Source organism: Sylvia atricapilla, chromosome 2 (genome assembly GCF_009819655.1).
Source record: "Sylvia atricapilla isolate bSylAtr1 chromosome 2, bSylAtr1.pri, whole genome shotgun sequence".
Lineage (NCBI taxonomy): Eukaryota > Metazoa > Chordata > Aves > Passeriformes > Sylviidae > Sylvia > Sylvia atricapilla.
Window position 1 is genome coordinate 7,275,562 of NC_089141.1, and position 13,970 is coordinate 7,289,531.

A 13,970-nucleotide genomic window follows, 5' to 3' on the forward strand; every position below is an offset into this window, starting at 1 on the left:
TTTATTGACTTAATTATTGAAGGATGAGCTGTTCCAAGCTGTAAAATTCTGAACTGACATTTCAAATTACTTCCATACTTATAATTTATGCCAATTCTTCTAAAAGCAAAGACCACAAAGAAATAGATGCCAGAGATAATAGGTCATGCAAATTAGCACATGCTTTCTCACTGACTGTTGAAAAACAGTTTATTTGAAAATGGGCTATACAATATTTGTTTTCTTTTTAGTAGAGACAAAAAAAATCCACAGAAGATCTATAATCTCAAACTGTTTGTTAAGTAAGCCTTCTCTGTTTGTCACGTAGTTGGATAAACTACAATTGCGATAGGAAGTGTTGGTTAAGAACTCAGCAAAATATGCACAGAACTCACAACTCTATCTGCCTTTTGTTGGTTTTTTTCTTTTTTTCCTCCTTCCCTCTTTGCAATCTCATTTCCCTATGTCTGGGCTCACAGCTAATCTGAAGGCAATATACTTGACCATTACTCTTTTCATTCACAAAGTCTGTTGCATTAATAACATAATGAAAACCCGTGTTGAAGGAAAATGTTGATACCCAAAGCTTGCAGCAATTTAAATAATCCTAGATTTGTTTTCCACTGTGTTAGGATGTGTTTAACCCATTTGGCTTTCACTTCTAATAATGGATTATTTAAGTATATGCATGCTATAAACTTTATCAGGAGTTATTCACAGTGAAGTGGTCAGTTTGCAAAATGATCATGCAAAGGTACAGTTTTATATTCAGAGCATTGTTTTGTGTGGTACAACAAAGAGTAAAAAGGAGGAAATAGGATCATGCTGCTTTTGGCTGGGGTAGAGTTAATCTTCTTCACAGTATCTAGTATGGGGCTGTATTTTGGATTTGTGCCAGAAACAAAGGGAGAACACAGGGATATTTTTGATAATGGTGAGCATCACTTTCACACCACTCCACCAGCAATTTGGGTAGGAGTGTGCAGGACGCTGGGAGGGGGCGCAGCCAGGAGAGCTGACCCCAAGTGATCAAAGGGATATTATTCTGTGCTATAAGGCACCATGTTCAGTATGTATGGCTGAGGGGAGAAGAAGAATGAAGAGTAGAGTGACGGCATGCTTGGAGTGATAGTGTTTGTCTTCCCAAGGTACCATTCCACGTGATGGATCCCTGCTGTTTTGAGAATGTTGAACTCCTGCCTGCCCACAAGGAGCAGGGAATGAATTCCTTGTAATGCTTTGATTTGTGCAGCTCTTGCTTTCCTATTAAACTTTATCTCAACCTACAAGTTTTTTACCTTTTTCCCTTCTGATTCTCTCCCCCATCCCAGTGTGTGCAATAGCTGAATGGTTGTGTGGAGTTTACTTGCTGGCTGTGGCTAAACCATCACAGGTAGTTATGGGAGGCACTGCTTTGCAGATCTGTTGGAGCTGTGGCAAGGTTTTGGAGTTTAAGGGATGTTAAATCTCTTCAGGGTATTTAAAAGGCAAAATGTTGGATTTCTTTCTGCTGCCACAGATACTGCATCAATGCATGTGAAAATAATCTGTTTTTCAGGTCAGTTCTTTAGCACATAATTGAAAGCTAAGCTTTATTCTTAAAAATAAGCTAGCTGTGGCAAATGGGTCAGAGATAACACCTTAGACATGCAAAAATCTTGCATATGGCAGAATATGTGCTGAGATTATCTAAAACTGTACCTGTTCTATAGTATTTCAGAAATTAGTGTATACCTTGAATTGAATATCTCCATATAGTCTCAGACATTCTGAAATCTGTAGAAACTGCATTTCAATTTCTCCAGATTTTCACCTATAAATATTAATAATTAATTGAAATGGGTGAGATTGAGTTTCCATTCAGTTACATTGAAGTAATGAGGTGAAATTATGTTACAGCAATATTTTCTAGGTGAAACCATTATAAATGTGACAGCAAAGTCTTTCTTAACTCTTGGTATACGTTCATTTGCCATAGATGGCTTTGAAATCTGAAAGATTTTCAGTTATTCAGCACCCCCAGTAAAATATCAAAAGCATCAAAATCCTTTATTTTTCAAGGGAAATTAGTTAATTATATTTACTGTGAAAAGCTATTATCATGTGAGCACACTTTTATGCAGAACCAGAGGTGTGTAGGTTCAAGGAGGCAGAATGAAATTTTTACAGCCTTGTAACAAAATTATGTGCTGCTTTCAGACAGGATCAAAAAGTTAGGTCAATATCTGTTGAACTCAGCAGACTCAGCAAAGCTTTCACTTCACAAGTATAAAATCTGAAAGGATAACTTCAAAATACACAAAATCACAAAAGCAGAATTATTATTCCTGCCTTACTATTGGTGGTGGTTTATCAGAGTTGATTAGAAATTTTGCTCTTCTAGGTCTACAGGAAATTTCTTGGGCCAATATTCTCTGAGGTGCTGCCCTTTAGATTTCCCTGATGTTATATCATAATAATATAATACATCATTATTTCTATAAAGATGGAGCAATGATTACTGCATGCATTTATTTAACACTGTTTTCACAACCTAATGCCTTTTTTACAAGTGGTTATTGAATACCAGTGTTAGTAAATTGTGCTTATTCCCTTCCCTGTGAAAAGTATACAGCCCTGATATCCAACATTTCTGTTGGATTATTTGCATTCCATTACTGGTTAAGACTGGAATGTTTCATCTGCTGTCATCTAATCTCAGAATCTTAAAATCTGTCTGTTTCTTTTTTTTTTTTCCAGTTATTTCATTCATTTGTTTTTGTAGCAATATTTTTAAACTGCCATTGAGATATCCAACACATTCCAACATCTGATATTGGGTTGTTTGGTACCTCTTGTTTTCTAAATGTGTAGAACAACAATTTTCCTCTGTCAGCACAGGCAGCTCTGTACTTGTCTTCAGCTGAAGCCTAAGAAATCTTCTCTGGAGTAATACTTCTCCCAGTGAGAGGTTTTGCAATTTGTTACACTATGATAAATGGATTTTACTTTTTAAATTGTTTCACAAGGCACTCCATCCAGAGACTGGTATCACCTAAAATATAGGTAAAGTCTCTACTCCATCATCCAGATTATCACTGACAAATGCTGGACATATTCAAGGTCTCTCCTGGGGGCTTCTATCAGACTGGCTGCAATATGTGTGCAGATATCTTATCATAGAATGGCCTAGGTTGGAGGGACCTTAAAGATGATTGAGATCCAACCTCTAGACCAGGTTGCTCTCAGACTGCTATCCAACCTGATCTGGGGCACTTCCAGGAACGAGGCACCCACAGCTTCTCTGGGAAACCTGTGCCAGTGTCTCATCATCGTCACAACGAAGAATTTCTCCCTAAAATCTTGTCTAAACCTGTCAATGTGAAGCAATTCCCCTTTGTCCTGTCATTCCAGGCCTTTGTAAATTGTCCCTCTCCATCTTTCCTGTGGGCTCCCTTTGGCTACTGGAAGGCCACTGATTTCCACAGGGAAGACTGACATGGTGTGTCATGTGTAAATTACATTATATTAATCAAGTGGGAATAGGGAAGACAGGTGCAGTCATGTAGAAAGCAACACTGCCTAAAAAAGATCTTGCGGCTATCACAAAACTGCAAGATACTTATGTTTGGGGTGGGGCTGGTGCTGGAAGTAAGAAGACATTTGGTTGTATGGCCAGAAATGCTCAGAGAATTTATGGTGTTCCCTTATGGTGTAACAGTGGGAATGGGGGAGGAGGAGGGGTGTGTCTTTGGTAAGTACTTAAAATTTTGGGATAGACAAAGACCTAAGGAACCTAGCAAAAGCATGAGAATGAAAATAATGTCTTTAGGTGTTTATTGATACCTTTGCAAGATCATAGTCCTTGGTAAAGAAACTTTGAGCTCGTATGGCAATTCCCCAGCTTTGTGCTGTATATACTGTACTTTGTACTGTATATACTGGACTATACAGGACTTTCTACTATTTCTTCAGGGTATCTCAATGTGGATTACTATGAATTCTCTACTGTCAGAGTTTCACTAACACTGATAGATCATGGCCTAGAGGAAAATCAGAAGTGGAAGGTTTTCAGAGGATAGCAGCTGATTTTGCAAACTTAGTTTTCAGTGACTTCTGAATACAAGGTTAATTTATTATAGTGCTTTTCTTTTGTCCAATTTAGTTTGTCTTAGCATCTTTACTCAGTGAAATCTTTTACTGAACATTTGGATAAAGAAAAGGCCTATTTTGCCGTATCCAAAGTAGCTCTAAAACCACAGCAGAGTATATTTGGAAGACTGAGAGGGAAATGGAAACCCATAATGGCTGTGAATATGCTGATCAGTGTCTCCCTGGCAGCAATAAAGCTTACCATATTTTGTACAGTATGGCATATTGTACTGTACATGAGCTGCAGAGATCTTGTCGTGTTAGACTTCTCTTCTAAAAACACTAGACGGTTTCAAATACTTTCTCTTTAATCCTCTGTGACAGCATGTGAACACTTTTTAATGAAACTTCATTCTCCTCTTGCAAAAATTACTGTTTTACAAAACAGTGGAGGTACTAATGATATTAGATGCATAAACTGTCAGTCAGAAGAAGAAAAGGCGAAACAAGCCAAACTTTGGATTGACATGCTATAAACATAAAAAAGGCTTCTCGAATTTTATAGCAGGGAGAAGCATTCATGCAAGATTACATCTTGAAAAACAGGAAGCTGAAGATTTACACCCACAGTAATTGTTCCTTGCCTAGTAGAAAAGTCGTGTCTGAAGAACAGGGAGTTTCAGAATTCAACATTTTCCTAGTTCCAGGTTATGAACCAAGCTTTTGGTCAAAAGCCTGTGGAGGGAGCTGTTGCTTTCAGAAAGCAGAGCTCACTGTGGGATGAAGGATATCACTGGGCTCTGACAATACTAATGGCTGTGATGCTTGTAAAAATATTTCTTTAGCCTATTCTTCAGTAAAATTATTGTCTTGGGCTTGCTTTTGCATACTCCCTTTCCTTCTCCCATGTCAGCTGACTGTCTCCCCACAGCAAGACTCTTCTTTATTCTTAGGCATAAACTGAGAGGTTGAGCACTGAGGCTGACTGAACACTATTCTGACTAAACCAGGAGGCTTTTGGCCTTGGCTATTAGCAGGGGCCAACTTTATGTCTTAGGAAACTTGATGAAACTGAAAAGCTTGTTATTGCATCTATTTCAGTTTCCATGGGAACACTGATAAAACATTTCACTTCTTCTGTAATCTCTTCTCATTATCTTCCAGAACATAATTCATCTGCTACCTAATTTTCTGGGCACTTATGTGAAGAATTTTTTTTTTTTTTTTTTTTTTTTAATAAAGTTTTGGAGCTGCTTGTGTGCAACTGCTACAGTCTCACCACAACTGAATTTGCATGTCACTAGTAAGAGCAAATGGTTAACAGAAATTCTGGTTTGTGGGTAGAAATGGTGAGATAAGGAAAAGTAGGGTACGATTAGGAACTAGAATCATAGAGTCATTTAGGATGGAAAATACCTTTGAAAGATTCAATAGGTTGGCATTCCACCTGCACTGGACTGAAAAGCACTTCCATCAGAGATGTGATATAAGCAACTGCAAGGAGCGGGTCGTTCAAAAGGCAGAGAAGTGGCACCAAGGTCATGGGATATCTTGTCATGGTATGCCCTGGAATCCTATGTGATCTCCAAGATCCCAGGAATTGTAATGGAGTATGAAATGTCACTGAATTCTGTGTCAGTTTCGGTTAATATGACCACAAAAGTTCTGCAGTGACAGTCCTGTATCTTAGAAACTGTTCATCTTAATAAATTGTTATCAGGCAAGTATCCAAGAACATTGATGCACTGGTGTTTTTCTGAGAAAAGCACTGAACCGAGGAATTGACAAGAATGAGAATTAGAATTTCTGAAAATACACTGAGAGCTAAAGTAACTTTTATGTTGCTCTATATTTATTTTTACATGAGAATTTTTTCTGAGTTGTAACCATCCAAACCCAGCTTTGGCTCTCCAGAGGCAGTCAGCAACACAGGGAAAAACCCCAAATGGATGTATTTGGTCTATATGGTGTGCTGGCTCTGGCTGAGACCGTAGGAGACCTCACAGGTCTGGGCTTTGAATTGGGATCCAGAAAGATTTGAGAACAAATTCGTGTTCTGATCCTGCTGGGTAGTGCTCCCACAAGGGCCATCTCTCCAATGTACCAACAAGGCTACCCTCCCCCAGTAAGGTGGGAATGGGTAAGATTTTGGGAAGGGTCACAGCCAGGATGGGTACCCCAAGCTGACCAAAGGGACATTCCATACCATGCAGCATTTGCTCAGATATAAAAGCTAAGAGAGAGGAGAAAGAGGGAGGACAAATATTATAATGATATTTTTCTTCCAGAGAAACCCTGCTTCCTGGACATTGTCTGCTGACAAGAATTAGAGAATAAAATCTTCTGTATTCCTTTTCTTCCACATTCAGCCTTTTCTTTATCTTGTTAAATTGCCTTTGTCTCATTTAATGGGTTTCTTTCTTTCTTATTTTCTTCACTCCTGTCCCATTGAGGAAGGGAGTCATGGAGTATCTTGATGGGCAACAGGTATCCAGGCAAGGTAAGTCCCCCACAATCCTTTTTTGACACCCAACATCTGGCATTACAAATTCAAACAAAGATAGTAATTGGGAAATGTAATCGGCAAAATATGAACCGAACAATATAAGAGAGCAAAAAGATCCTAGAGAACTTTCAGTTGTCATAATTGTGGCAAAAGGATGGCAACATACTTTGGCATGATTTCCATTCTGACCATATAGACAAAGCATTCAGAGTTTGAAGTCAGTCTCCAAATATGAACCCTATCATGTCGATAGCGTATCAATGCCTTAGTTTTATCTGTAGTTAAATATCAATTTAAAAAATCTCATTTCCATCTGACGTTCCCATAACACAGGGCTATAGTCATCTTGGCTATCTGCTACCCATCTGCCCTAGGCAGTGTTGAATAAAAGAAGTGCCTAAGGAACTGGGGGCCCTGCCAGCCCCCACTCCAGGTGTTATCTTGCCAAAGGTTCCCTGATGGCCTCTGGAAAATGGATGCTGTATCCAGCTCCTCCCTATAGTGCAACTATCTGGAGTGCGAGTAAAGTAAGAGATAAAAAAACAGGATCAAACTCCATCTGAGGTTCTTGCCTTTACCCCATTGAATACACTCTAAAGAATGAACTTTTATTTCATATTTGCTGTCCTGGTCTTTTTTACCTGTAGTGGCTGTTGTTCTGGGAGAGCGTATTTATCTTGTCCCAGTGCACATTACATTTTTAAGTACGTATCTTTTGGAAGGTGCAAAGGCAAGGGGTCCACAATCGGCTTTATTCAGTCAATTCCAGAGCAGAAGGGTTACAATAAAAAATGTTAGAATAATATAGGCAATGCAGGAAAGTAGCTGGAAGACTGCCAAACTAATACAAAGACTGTGCATGAACCTCATTCATACTGAAATAATAGAAAGAATTTAATTCATTTTAAAGGCCCGTTTGAGAATTTGCACCAACTGGCCAGTTAACTCTAAGTAGCCACTGTGCTATATGATCACAGAGTAATATGATTTGGAAGAAAACCCCCAAAAATTGATGACAAATTAAATCTCTATCTAAAGAAGATCTTAAGTATCTCTGACCTTCCAAAGCTTGCCTTGACTGTTTAAGGGAAATATTGATAAATTAAATATAGAATAGGACATGTAGTTTTTTATTAATAATAATATTCTACTCTGAAACCATCTCTGAATATTTAAAAGCACAGACTCTTGCTATTCCTGTCCCTTTTTTTTTTCCCATCACTAAACTTAAACAATTGTTTCTACTACCTTTTAAAAGAGTATTAATGCAAATCTCTGTGGTATGGCATTACAGTTCCCTGCAATCAAATGTATAACACATATATATTTATTTGTATTTTTTGCCTTCCTATACACAAATGTATATCTACTATATTGTCTGCTATTCTTTGTGCTTTCATATCTTCTCCCCTCTTTTACTCCTGTTTATAACTCACAATGTGCATAAGTCCATGCAATTAACCCCTTGTCCCTTTCTTTAAAATCATTAGTATTAGCATGTGCAGTGTTCTCTCCCTAGCAGTCTCCTCTGGCAGGAATTCCTAGAGTACTTTTAGGCAATATTCCCATCATCATGTAGCTTCAAAGGGTCAGTTTAGTGCCTTGGATCTGAGGACATCCACTTCTCTCTATTGATTACTTATAAAAAAAAAGTTATATTAATAGCAAAACCCCCACCTTTCACCCTAAAGTGTACATAAAGGTGTATTTAATTGCCAAAGGTGAGTGCAATAAAAAGAGCTGTGATTTCTACTACATGGATATGGAGCCAAAGGATTTTGCCCTTGTCTCACTCCATAAAATTCTTCAAGAAAGATCATGTAATGCCTGGGATCAGTTCACACTGCTTCTTCCCTTTTTTGAGCTCTTAAATCCACTCCATGGAGAAGTAGTTGAATACATGCTTGGCTTCGTATTGCTCTGGAGTGAGGTCAAACCCATTGCAGTTGTTCCATCTGGGAGGGTAGGTGGTCACTGAGCCTGAAAGAGCTCTCAAAGAATTCAGAAAAACTCCCTGTACACTCTTTCATTGTTGCCTAGTCCATGGTTTGTGTTACCCATTTATTGCTGACAGCCACAAGAATAATAAGGAATTGAAACTGGAAGCTGAGTGAAGTGTGACATTGCCAGTGGACCAGGAGCTGCTGGCAGGGAAGGAGTAAAGCTATAGGTATATTTTACTGACATTTGTCCCCCCTGAAAGGTGTCATTATATTAATGGAAGCCACAAAAGTACCTTAACTTCATGTAGCTTTCAGCTGTTATTTAAGAAAGCAGTTTATAGAGTCTGATAGCACGTAGAAATGTAACAATTATTTCATTAAATAACAGAATTTTTATATTACTACATGACAGAATATACCCACTATATCATTCATTCTGACTAATGACAGCATTTACTGTTAGATTGTTAAGTCAAAACTCTAATTAAACCTCATATCTTAGGCATTTTTATAGTTCCTAGTGATAAAATTTTCTGGGTTTTGAAGAGGAGGATTACTAGTCAGAAGTAAGGGCTGGCTTCTTAATTTATTTAGTTGTGTCTGTAGCAGACAATAATACTTTCATTTGCGGAACTAGAGTTCAGAGTTAGCTATTATTTACTTTTTAGAAAAATTTTCAAGCATACCAGTAAAATCATGCAAGTTGAGGAAAAATAAATACTACTATTAAGTGCTACACTTAACCTTCAGAAGAAAATAGAAAGCAAGCTGATTTCTGCTTTCTGCAATAATAGGTTTAATTTTGCCGTCCTAATTGAGATGCAGATAAAATACCTACATATTCTGTTGCATGTTGAGATTCTTGTGAATTGTAGTTCAAGAGAGATGGGATTTATATTGAGCAGGCAATAAATCTGTGCAGCATCACAAGGTGTTAAGTCATTCCTTGCCTGATCTATGCAATTTTAGTCAGTTTTTATTCGTGAAAATGTACATGAGAACTCCCTCTTACCTTCCACGAGTGAAAAGCAGGCTTCCCTCAAGTGCCACCTCCTTTCCAAAGCACACAGGGAATGTGGGGCTGTTGTGGTTTGAAAGTAAAATGAGTGAGAGGCTCCAAGTCAATTTAATGAGAAGAATTTAATTTTACAATTTAATGAGAAGAAAAGGTGGAAAAGGTAAAATAAAATAAATGCAATAATGCAAAGGACCACTGGCAGAGTCAGAATACACCCTGAGCAGGGTGATGGGAGCAGTCCAGGTGACATTGTATTCCTGAAGCAGTGATCCCATAGAAAAGTCTGGTAGCTCTGGTCCTCTGGAAATCCACTGAGTGAAGACTACCTGTACTGTCCCAAATCCCAGCTTATATCCAGGTGAGAATACTTGGCTCCTCCCCCTGGGCGGAGCATCTCCCAATGGGATGATGAGTCATGCAGTGGGTCCTTGATGGCCCATTAAAGAGAGATAGCTCCCGGAGGGAGTTATCTGTGAGTCATGGCAAGGCATTGATGGGCCATGAACAGAAGGCACCCTAGAGGGCGGGGGCCTGGGAAGACACTGCTCCAACAATTGGATTCATCAGGTCATGAAGATGGTGATGGAATACATCCTATACTACAACCCAGGACAGGGGCCTAAAGAGGAGCTGCTGTCGCAGCTGTGACTGCAACAGCTTCCACAAGCTGAGACCCATTTGTTCAGGGCTGTTGGGCCAAGGGGTGGAGTGAGAATGACACTGCTTTAACCAAAACCAGCCTGGCACCTCACAATCTTGGTGGAGGTGAGTTAATGTAGCCAACCTTTTACGGATGCTGTTCCACAGAGCCCAGAAATGTCACTGATCTCCCTGTACTGAAGATATGCATGGTCTCACATGCTGCAAATTCCCTTTGGCTTTTGTGGGAAAAGACATAATCTATGCAGAGATAAACTTTTATGTTCTACAGTATGCAGAAAAAAAAAAAAAAACCACCAGGATTTTCTTCGGGTTGTTTTTTTGGGTTTTTTTTTTTTTTTTGGTGGGTTTGTTTGTTTGTTTGAGGGGTTTTTTAGTAGCATATTGAGTATGTGATGACTATTTAACACTTACATCATTCACTTTTGGGAATAAAATTTATTTTTATGTATGCTTTGCCATTGGTTGAATGACAAAGTGGCAGCAAAATATTTCTATTTCAGCTGAGAGATGAGGTATTCCAAACAACTTGCAGAACAGACAACACTAGATCCACTGTGACTTTATACAAAGAGCAAGACTGATCTTTTTGGGTAAATGTGCTACTTTGCCTTTTTGATTGTGCATACTGTCTCTGTTATTATGGTCTATTTGGTGTTGGAATGTTTCTAGAAGCTACTGCTGTTCAGAAACTACCTGTTATCTGGGGTCAAAGGTTTATAAATCTAACAGAAAATGCGTGGATAAAAGATTTTAAACAGCAAAGGTAGCTGCAATTTTGACATGCTGTTCCTAAATTGATACAGATCACAATTTGTGGAGGTATTGAACCTCAATCCCACAAACACTAGATGCAACCACACGTGCAGGAAAGATTGTCTTGCTTATGCTGTGTAGCTTAACCTGAAGTCCAGAAGCTGGATACAGCTCAGTTCTCCAAATTGCAACCAATGTTTTCTTGGCATCTCTCCAAGGGCACAATAGACACCAGCATTCATTAGGATGCATGCATTCATTAGTTCACATGAGTTTTAATTGTCTTTCCTGAGGGTTTGGCACGTGGATGCATCCTTCCCCATAAACTGACAGTGATTTTTGCCTGCTTTTTGACTGGAATGTCAGTTCACATGAAACACACACCTGTTACATGTGTGGTACAGGGGTAGAAAGTGCCTGAATTACTCAGGTCTGAGCCCCACAGCTGCTCCAGGAGAAGGAGTGAGGGATGGCAGTGGGAGAATCCTTCCAGACAGGGATGAAGGCCTCTGTCTGCTGATGTAACCTTCTGTTCAGGAAGATTTTGCTGCTTGCCAGGGACTCAGAGAGGAGATCATGATGGGGCTGCTGAAGCTCCTTTGGCTGTTAGATGGTCCTTATGAATATTTTGGAAATCTACATGGATGCTGGAGGGACTACAGCATCTCTCACATAAAGAACAACTGACAGAGGTGAAACAGCTCAGCCTGGGGAGTGGAGGCTCAGGGTGGCTCTCAATAATGTGTATAAAGACCAAAAGGAAGGATATCAGGAAGATGGATGCTGTTTCAGTGGTTCCCAGTGGCAGGACAAGAGGTAATTGGGCAAACTGAAATGCAGAAGATTCCCTTTGAACACTCTTTCTCAGTGTGGAGGATGAAGAGCAGGTTGCCTGGTGGGATGGTAGAGGAATTGCATCCCTGGCAATATCCTAAAGCTATCTGGACACTGCCCTGGACAATGGGATTTAAATGACCTTGTTTGAGCAGGGGAGATAGACCAGGTGACTTTCAGAGGTGCCTTCGAACCTCAACCATTCTGTGAGTTTTCTTATATGGTATAGCCAAATAAATCCACTGACTATAAGGCACCAAAGTTACAGTATTGTAACTGAGTAAATCTCTTTATGCTTTATATATAAAAGTAAGAATAACTTCTCTTGAAGCTGATATTTGTTTCCTTCCTAGACTTCCCTCACGGATTTAAAGAAAAAAAATTGTAAAAGTGCCTGTAATTTGACAAAGGTCAGATTTGATAAATCATCCTTAGTAGATCATTTAAGCAAATAAAAAATTTTAACCAAGAATGATAGGTATATGGTCTGAATGTTCACAGACAAATGTCAGAAAATTAGTGATTTTAGAAGTTGTAGGCATGTAAAAATGCTTAACCTTCCATTCAGGATCATGCCAGGAGGGTACCTGCATGAAAATTGACCTCAAGTACGCTGACAGGGAACCTGGATATAGAAATGTATTTAGAAAACTATGAAGGGGCAGGGGGGGAGAAAGGAGTATCTTTTAAATTTATTTTTTTTTAAAAGGTGACCAATAGAAAGGTACTAGAGCAGCAGTGCTTTAAATTGAAGGGTTATTTCAGCTAAGGTTAATACATTGTTCTGAAAAATTGACATACTTGTGATTATATTTCCTTTGGTACTAGTGATATGTTTTAAGGACTCTTATAATGTATCATAGGTCATGAAAATTTTCTTTATATAATTATCCATGGACACTGTACAATCCTGAAATTACAGGAATATATCTCATCATTCTCATCTCAGAAGAACAGCAGATGGTGTTTGCTATTGGGTTACTCCAGAGAACTCTTTTTTTTCCCCCCAAGCTTGTGTTTATATCTGAGTGTATACATAAATTCCATTATTCAATTTATATAAGCATGCAAGGCATAAAAGTGATAATAGCATTGATCTGAAAATAACATGTTGCTTTAATAGCTTTAAATGCTGTTATTCTAATCAAGATTTCCTGTATCAAAAGTGAAGGGTGGAGATGAGGTGCTGAATTAGAGGGGGCAGTTAAGTGAAAAAATACTTTCTGCCAGAGAAGTAGGATTACAATTAAAAAAGCCACAGAGAAAATTGAAAATATGTTTTGGAGACCAGATTGCAAGTGCTCCTGGGGGAAGTATGGAGGCAGTGCCTCTGCTCCAGCTGTCCCTTGCTCTGGCAGCACAGGAGGGACTAACATCAGTTCAGGAACATGAAAGAGAGGCTCTATTTCCATATTAATTGTGTATTTCTACATCCCAGGGGCCCTCCCAGTGATTATTTTTAGGGTCAAAATTTCATTGCCTATATTGGAGAGGGATAAATTTTTCAAGAATTGCCAACACTTGTCTCATTCAAAGGTTAATTCTCACTGTATAAAACTCTCTGAGATGTCAATAACAAAGCAAACCCAACTCCCAGATAACACTGAGCTACATTTCCTAGAGGAACAATCATATGGTTTACTAGTGACTAAGTTAATAATTCTGATATCATGGAAAATGAAAGAAATTGATTAATATCACAAGTAGTGAAGAAACTAATTTTGAAAAAAAAAATATTGCCTCAGAAGCTATTCAGAGAAGTACAAATATATCTGAAATTCATATTCAGATTACTATGTCTGTTAATTATTACTTTTTTCCTGGTGCCTTTTACCTTTTTCCCATTGCCAGCTTTTCTTCTCTCCTCCTTTTTCTTATCTCTATATATGAAAATTAAATAGATGCTTTTGAATAACTCTGAAATGAATAAAAAGTCCATGTTTTAAAAAAATTAACACAGTAGAATATATAAGGGTTTGTAATTTTTTTTTTAAATGAGAAATCAGTTATAATGTGTTAAACATGAGTAAGATTAGTGGCTTAGTTTAACTAGTATTTTGCCATTGGTAGTATGGCCTTTCTCCTTTTATTTGTGAAATAGATGTGTTAACGGGACATGTCAACAGTCTTGAATTTTGAACTATTATAATTACCTGCATATACAAGAAATTAATTCAAAAATGTATGCTGGCATACCTTGTTG